We start from the raw sequence: 9,093 nt of genomic DNA, 5'->3' as shown, positions 1-9,093 counted from the left end.
AAGGCTGTCTACTGAACTACGATAGCCAATGCTTTACCGTGAAAAAAGTGCCAAAATCCAATTCGGGTGTATAACATGCACCCCTTTCTCACGAAGAAATTTTCAGGAAAAAAAGGTGCGGACATTATTTTTAAATTGCGGTACATGTTCAGCTGTGAAGCTCAAGACTGGCAATCTAATTACTTTGTAACGAATTAAGTACATAAATATATATGAACAACACAAAACTGGTATTATAATTTATTATCTCTTTAAATTATAGCAGAATTCATTTTACACACTGAAATATTTCTCATTAACCCATTATCAGCTGTCTAAGTTTGACTTCTTTTGATACGTTGTCACATGTCAGAGTCAGAAGTCATGTGACAAAACAGACAAAATGGCCATTGAAAACAGGCATGTTGAAAGTATGGGATCTAAAAACACTGGCCTCTTGCCGCGTTAGACAAGTGGCCGCTTAAAAGAGTTAAAATATAGTGAAAAAACGGGCGGTATTAAAACTGGCCGATCATGGCGAGTGGCTGCTGATTAAAGGTGGCTGTAACAGCATGTGCGAATGTATTGTACTGTGCATTAAAATTAATAAATGATAAATGTACAAAACGAAGAAGTTGAATGGGTGGGGGTGGCAATTTTTTTCTTTCTTTAAAACAGTTTATTATATGAAATTATTATATGGAACAGTGGCAAATATTATAGAGAAATTTGACCAAAAGAACTTAATTGGGAGTTACAACGCATTAAATACCGAATTACTGGTTTAAAATTAAATGAAAAGTTCGGGTTTTTTTTCAATCTGCTGCTGCAAAAAGAATAAACGCCACGTTCATGTTTACATCATCTATTTCAGTTATCTTTTTTATCCCTGTCAACTCCACTTTATATCAAACATGGTGTTTTTAGCTCACCTGAGCCAAAGGCTCAAGTGAGCTTTTCTGATTAGGCGAAAAAAGCTCAAATTAAAGTGGAAGCATACTCAGATATTGTATATTCAAGTTTGTTCAAATCATAGTCCCAGGGGGTAGGGTGGGGCCACAATGGGGGGATCAATTTTTACATAGGAATATATAGAGAACATCTTTAAAAATCTTCTACTCAAAAACTATTAGGCCAGGAAAGCTCAAATTGAGTGGAAGCATCCTCAGATAGTGTAAATTCACGTTTTTTCAAATCATGGTCCTCGGGGATAGAGTGGGGCTACAATGGGGGGATCAAGTTATACATAGGAATATATAGAGAAAATATTTAAAAATCTTCTTCTCATAAACTATTAGACCAGAAAAGCTAAAATTAAAACGGAATCATCCTCGGATAGTGTAGATTCAAGTTTGTTCAAATCATAGTCCCAGGGGGTAAGGTGGGCCACAATGGGGGGATCAAGTTTTACATAGGAATATATAGAGAAAATCTTTAAAAATCTTCTTCTCAAAAACTTTTAGGCCAGGAAAGCTCAAATATGAGTGGAAGCATATTCAGATAGTGTAGATTCCAGTTTGTCAAAAAAATTGTCGCCGGGGGTAGGGTGGGGCCACAATTTTGGGTTCAAGTTTTACATAGGAATATACAGAGAACATCTTTAAAAATGTTCTTCTCAAAAACTATTGGGCCTGGAAAGCTCAAATTTGAGTGGAAGCATCCTCATATAGCGTAGATTTAAGTTTGTTCAAATCATTGTCCCCGGGGTAGGGTGGGCCCACAATTGGGGGATACATTTTATACAGGAATATATAGAAAAAAATCTTAAATAAAAATTCTTTTAAAAACTATTTGGCCAAAAAAGCTCAAATTGGCGTGTAACCATCCTATGATAATGTAGATTCAAGTTTGTTTAAGAAATAGTCCAGGGGTAGGGTTAGGCCACAATGGGGGATGAATTTTTACATAGAAATATATAGAGAAAATCTTTTAAAATCTTCTTTTTAAAGACTAATAGGCCACAAAAGGTTAAACTTATGTACATGCATCCTTGGGTAGTGTAAATTCAAGTTTGCAAAATCACAGTCCCTAGTGGTAGGGCGGGGCCGTGATGGCGGTTTGAATTTTTACATAGGAATATATAGAGAAAATCTTTAAAAATATTCTTGGAAAGTTTTCGGTCCAAAACTCAGTACTTAGAGTGAAAGCACGGGTTATGCAGATTTAAGTATGATGAAACCATGATTCCCTAGAGAAAAATGGGGCCACGAAATGGGGGGGGGTATATAGGAATAAAGAAAAATCTTCTTACAGGTACAACAACAAAAGGGGTTTGGTATTTACCAAAAAAAGAGGTGGATAAAAATTGGCAGATTTTCATTTTTTTTAGCAAGATCTACTGTACTTAGTTGTCAAGATATTTTGAAACTGTAATGCTAATTAGATCAGAATTAGGGCAACTGTTGCTCAGGTGAGCGATGTGGCCCCTTGTTTTAGTTTAATCTTAGCATGTAAAAAAAGCAGATAAGAAAAAAATGGACATAATATATATACATAAATAAACAAAAGTGTGGTTCAACATATTTAGCATTGTGTCAATTTAATGTGTAAAATGTTAATCGCACTTATGGTTACTACACCTTACCCCCAGGAATCATGATTTGATCAAACTAGAGCCTACACTACGTGAAGATGATTCCTTACAAGTTACAGTTTTTTTTTTGCAAAATAGAGTATATTAAGAATACGATTTTAATAGACTTTTCTCTATATATTTCTAGGTAGAACCCCCCCCCCCCCCACACACACACACAAAAAAGGAAAGTGGCCGAATTCTTCCCCCAGTGAACATGAATAAAATAAAATAAAAGTTTGGACACAAAAAATGAATTGATACTATATTACAATTTTTTATTTCACGGCAATTTATTTTCTTTTTTTACATCTTTTATATTGGCATATAATATATATATATATATATATATATATATATATATATATATATATATATATATATATATATATATATATATATATATATATCTTTGCATAGGAATCAGAAATCAGACCGTCACTCTAAATATATACAAATTGTATGTCATGTTATAGCATATATTATTATCATACTAGCAAATTTTTAGGGTTTTTTTTTGTTGTTGTTGAAATAAAAACAGGAATGAACGCAGCGTCATTTTAAACTGTGTGATTTTTTTATTTAAATTTTTTGAAATTGGTATCCTTATTTCCAATGGTATGTGCATCGATATTGTTCCTTAATCTTAGGTAGCAAGGGACAGTTTCGAATAAAGTACCTGGTCAATATTTTTGTAAAATTGAGAGTTGCTGTACTTGAAGGCTTATGAGTGTTGCTAAAATTCATGAAATGATTTTTAATGATTATCATTAGTTAGAGGGGTGTCTGTTGTTGAAATTGATATGCAATGTGTAGGCCCCTTATGTTAGGTACATGAGAATCAGAAGTAAAATGCGAAACTTGCGGCTATGACTGTTGTGCTGACTTTACACAGTGAAATTGCAAGTTACAGACGGGAGGTAAAATAACACGAAAAGTAGGTGGATGGGACATTGTAAACTATACACTGGTAAGTTTCTGACATGTGATAGTGCAACATGCAGGCGGTACGGAAGGTCAACCCTCTGCAGGGAATTAGCTGGGGGAGGTCTAAAAAGCTGAAAAATGATGAAAAGTTAGCAAAATATGAAAGGGTCAAAATCTCATTAAAACCAGTATGTAGAGAATTTTACAGGTTTTGACTAGTAATTTTCTTCAGAAATTGGTGATTGGCCTTATAAAGAGTGAATTAAAGGTATTTGTGCTGAATGGGAACTGAGGAAATTCTAGTTACAGAGTTCCGAAGACATGCATCCCTTGGCTACAATGAATTGTATCAAAAAAACTGTCCCCTGCCACCTTAACAGCGCTTAAAGAGTGTGATGACGGGACCTATGGATAAAACTGTGTCAACAACTGTAGTGGACACTGTCTGGATGGTTATCCCTGTAATAAAGAGACAGGTCGCTGTGGCGTAGGATGTAAACCGGGATATACTCTCGAAATTGTAGTTAAGGTTATTTCATCATTATTCATACGTTTCTGTTTAACAGCTTTACTATTCTAACACCTAACACAATAAATGTATTTCATAGATGTGCATGGTCCGTTTTTTTTTCACTAAATCGTTTTCACCTCACTTATTCTTGATGATTTTTTATATACATTTATCTTTATACAGAGTGTTCACCTTAATATTTTGGAATGGAATACAGAAAACGTTTTAGTGGCAAGTGTGTAAACAATGAACCATGTTACCATGTAACTGGAGTTTGTTTAACTGGATGTCAAGATGGTTTTCTCGGAATATTTTTTTAACAATGGTGAGACGTATCAGTCAATTTATTAGTGTATAAAACAAAACCTCACGTCTCCTTGGCCGAAAAAAATATTCATACATATATCCATTTGATTTATATATTAGACTGGTGTCAAACACAAATAACTGATTAGTCAAAATGTTGTCCATTTAACTACTTCTTTGTTTTTATAAGTTTCATTGTTTAACAGATATGGCAGCATCAGATTCTTTACATTATTATATTTATTTTTTTTATATAATTTTCTTTTCTGGCCGCAAAAGTACAGGAAATGGAAAAAAATATTGTTTTTATTTTAGCTCGATGTATTATATATAGTAGTATGTAGTATTGGTTTTTTTCATAAATGTTCCCATATTGATACATTTAAATAGATGAGAGTACAGCAAACATTATTATTAAGTTATATTTAAACAGTCGTTGGTTGTTATTCGGTGTAACAAATGTTGTAGCTTTCAGTATTGGCATATTTGTTTCTAAAATTTTGTTCAATGATTATCTTTCTTTTGTTTTTCATTTTGACCGGTAGCTTGTAAGGAACAAACTGCTCCCGAGTAACTGTAAACCTGACACATGCCAACACACGTTACAGGCTGGCATGATGTGAAATACTGGTGTACTCAAGTTGTGTTTGATATCCACGCCTGCTAAAGAAGAGAGCGTAGATAAGGAAGACTTGTCGAATTATCAAAAGCCAAACTTTTCCTTACCAGAAAACCTGTACAATGCATAGAACAATAGTCACTGCATCTGGATGAAAATATTTATTTACAATATAAATGCAGATTTATCACTTCATCATAAAAGTTAAGAAACCTCGAAAGATGTACACATTGAACTAAATTGAGTTTATTTTTTTTAAAACGGGAGAGATGATATTTATTTAATACTTTATCGGCATTAGAAATGGACAATATTGACATTTTTAAATGTAAAATTGAACGCAACTAAAATATAAATAAGATAAGAAATACTAGATTTATGACTATGAATATGACATTTATTTATACTATCACTTGTGGAACATTCTAATTCTAACTTATTGGCGTATTCCATTGACTTAATTAACCACATTTACCCCTATATCAATGTATGCATCGCTAACAAAGTTCAATGTCCTAGACGTAATTGCTTACTGATTTTAGGGTGATATTGACAACTAGAGGTAACAGTTGAAATGAAGGAAGCCGTAAAAAGTGATTAAATAAACTTTCGTATATCCAGAAAATAGATGCGCTAAACGGAGTTTACCTACATGCATAATATATGTGTAAGTCGGTTAGCTTGATTACATCGAAAAAGTATTTGCCTATTAGATAAATCATATCCGTTTCAAATCGGATTGCTCTAATAGTGTTATATTAGAAAATAGAATTGCACCTACAAATATTGAATAGTAAAGGTAAATGATATTTTTGTTCAATAACTTTTAGGATTCTTAATACCAGAAATGGCGCACCGTAATGCAAAGACACCGACCCTTGAATTAAACTTCCTGATTCACATGCAGTTTGTTTACATGCACTTTTGTGAACAAGTATGGACTTGAAAACGTCAATCAATTTTTTATCAGGACTTTTTACGGTACTTGCTTATGGTAGGTTGTTTAATTAAAAGGTAAATGTGAAAGAAACGAATACACAAAAAAATGAACGAAAAAACGCCTTTTAATAACGAAATTCCATTAGAGAATGCATTCTTAGTTGCAAATTACAGGTTTCTCCACAGCTTATAAAATATATAACACAATTGGTATATGCCACAAGTTTCAAAACTTAGACTGCCTTTTCCCAATACAAATATATAAAACAATAGAAATCAATGTGTACACACCATCAACAAAGGTCAATTAATTAAACGACAGTTTAAATATATATCACGATTATATGCTTCAATTTGTTTAATCTAATGATCGCATTCTTTTAAAAAGATGATCTATCGTACGGTAAAAAGGTGATTCAAACAGACAGATTCAAAGGCTATCCAGTACCAGCTTTTTCTGCGCAAAATGCATTAGATAGGAATGTTACAACTTGCACACGAACAGCAATTATTGGAAACACAAGCCCTGACAAGAATGTATCGTGGCAGGTGGATCTTGGTGGAGTTTACAATATCTACAGCATAACAATCCTGTTCAAAGAATATGAGAGTCACGGTTAGATTTATGATTTTCATGTTTAAAATAAGAAACAAATAATGTTGAATAAAATAAGAAGAGATATAACAGCTAGTTTTCCACGCCTTGGCTTTTTAAAAACTTAGCTTGATACAATAATTAAGTATATGTGTTAAAAGTTAAAACTGTTTATCTGTATCAATAAGCATTCAATTGCATGTGATACATTTTCCGAAATTCAAAATGTATATCATGAAGTCTTGAATCTAAATTATATCACGTGATGTATAAATGTTTGACACCAGTCAACAGTAGAATTCGATTTGGGGTTTTTTTTAAGAATACAATTTGTTGTATAGAATTAAACAGGTAGTAAAAATGTTGCATTTACAAGACAAAAAAAGCTTCCTCGCACTTGTTTCTCCATCTCTTTTGAGAATCTAGCAAAATTTGTCAAAACTTAACTATATCTTAAGTCTTAAGAACAGAAATAGATTACAGATAACTGCTTTCTTACAGCGCACTTTAATTTATAAAATAACCAGTGGCACATTATTTGTTTTAATGGACATTAATTGTTCGTCCAAGTCAATGCAATGTAATATTTGAAGTTGTCGATAATAACAAAATGTGTAGTGTTTGTTTAAAAGACTTGACATTTCAAATTATGACAACTAATTACATTCACATTACATTGCATTGATGTTCCCATCAATTAGATTTTAAAACAGAGGTCATAAGTAATATATCTAGCCTAGTTAACACTTATATCCTTCAAATAACATCATACTAAATCTATTTTTTGCAGCTTTTTTTGTCATTTGGATCTTTATTCAGATTATCTTTCTTTATTTTGAACACACTATATTTTGTAGTTTGTTAACGTAAACAATATTTTCGTTATATTATATCGAAGGGTACGTACGGGTAAGGGGTATCATTCCTAGGGTCAACTTATTTTAAAAAAAACAACAACAACAACAGATAGCCCAACTGTATATTCCGTTGCTCCCTCATCCTTCTCAATAACTTCGATCGTATTTAATAGTTTTTAAATGCTCAGGTTCTATATACTTGTATATTTTATATATATATATATATATATATATATATATATATATATATATATATATATATATATATATATATATATATATATATATATATATATATATATATATATATATATATATATAAAATACAATTGTATTATGAGTCGCTATGATAAAAATCCTATTTCATAAGGAGTTTTAAAATGAAATCAAAGTAAATGACTGTGCAAAAAATGCTTTCTATAAAATAGTGCATTAAATCATCCGTCAATTTAACACACTTTAAAAAAAAATCTTTAAATTGTATATCCTCCCTCACTGCTGCCACACTGGTTTCATATGTTAGATCTGGTTTGCTTGCAATTATGAAAAGGCATGTCTGTTTAAGGAGGAAGAAAATAATCATGTTTTTTTTAAATTTGATAAATAAATATAAATGATATTTGATTAGAGTTAATTGCGGTGCTAGTCAGAATGTTAATATGGCTGAATTCCATGTTGTTATATTTTCTGTGATTCAAAGAGACTCGACAAAGAGGCCGCTTTGCTGGATTTTCATTATTCATATCCAACTTGAGTACTAAAGAAAAATCTACCCTGTGCTACAAGGACGGCCCTTTGTTGCCACCTCTTAACTTCACAGCAACTTGTGTTAAACAGGGACGTTATGTCACTTTTTACAACGAACGGGTAGACAGGGTTCATTATCCTGTAGATTATCGGATCAATGCAGTATACACTGAACTTTGTGAGGTTATAGTGTCAGGTAACAATTTATACCCCTCACTCAAAAAAAGGGTGAAAACATTTAAAAATATATAAAACTGCAAAAACAATTACATAGAATTTTAATACTTTTTAAAAAGCATTAAAATTGATGTGAAGAAATTTGAGTATACCTTTATTTTAAGGGTGTTTTAAATCTGGTGTATATGGCAGTAACTGTGACACACCTTGTCCAGCACATTGTGCAGACAACACATGTTTTATACACAATGGAACATGTTTATCATGTAAACCTGGCTGGAGAGATGCAATTTGTACTTTCTTTTTTTTTTGATAAAGTAATGTGAACAATCCGTCATTTAGCCTTTTTACAACATGCTTAAAATATATCAATATAGTGAATGCAAACTTTCCTTTAACAGCGTGTTCTCATGGGTGGAATGGACAAGATTGTGAACAAAGATGTATTGGGTACTGTAAACGCAATACTTTCTGTAATCACATGACTGGTCAATGCGAAAAAGGCTGTGACGTGGGTTGGTCAAGATCCTTTTGCAACAAAGGTAATTGTTTCGTTGTTTGTCAATATCTTTGAATCAACAATATGAAAACAAAGGTATACTTTTTTATTGAAGTAAAACAATTAAACCAACTTTATAACGAGTGTTAGATACATTATACCTTTGATCTTAAAAAAAGTGAATAAGATTATTGTTGAATGCCATTCTTGAATTAAAACATTTTGCTGCAATTCTATCTGACGTGCGCATTTTTATGATTATTTGACAAACAATATCCACAAATTGATATCAATGATTCAATGATATCAATGATTCATTTATACTTTGGAAAAAAAGAATATTCTATAACAGTATGATATGCAAA

General features: G+C 31.9%; 1 long non-coding RNA gene across 1 annotated transcript; it reads left to right on the top strand.

Moving 5' to 3' along the window:
* The first annotated feature begins 6,175 nt into the window (after window positions 1-6,175).
* Window positions 6,176-8,765, top strand: LOC117688146 (uncharacterized). Its single transcript, XR_004600891.2, has 3 exons — window positions 6,176-6,469; window positions 8,006-8,248; window positions 8,394-8,765. It is a non-coding gene; the product is annotated as an uncharacterized lncRNA (long non-coding RNA).
* Window positions 8,766-9,093: the final 328 nt, after the last annotated feature.

The sequence above is a fragment of the Magallana gigas genome, chromosome 1, assembly GCF_963853765.1.
Source record: "Magallana gigas chromosome 1, xbMagGiga1.1, whole genome shotgun sequence".
NCBI classification, from domain to species: domain Eukaryota; kingdom Metazoa; phylum Mollusca; class Bivalvia; order Ostreida; family Ostreidae; genus Magallana; species Magallana gigas.
The sequence above is the reverse complement of the archived record's forward strand: the minus strand, read 5'-3'. Positions and strand labels throughout refer to the sequence as shown.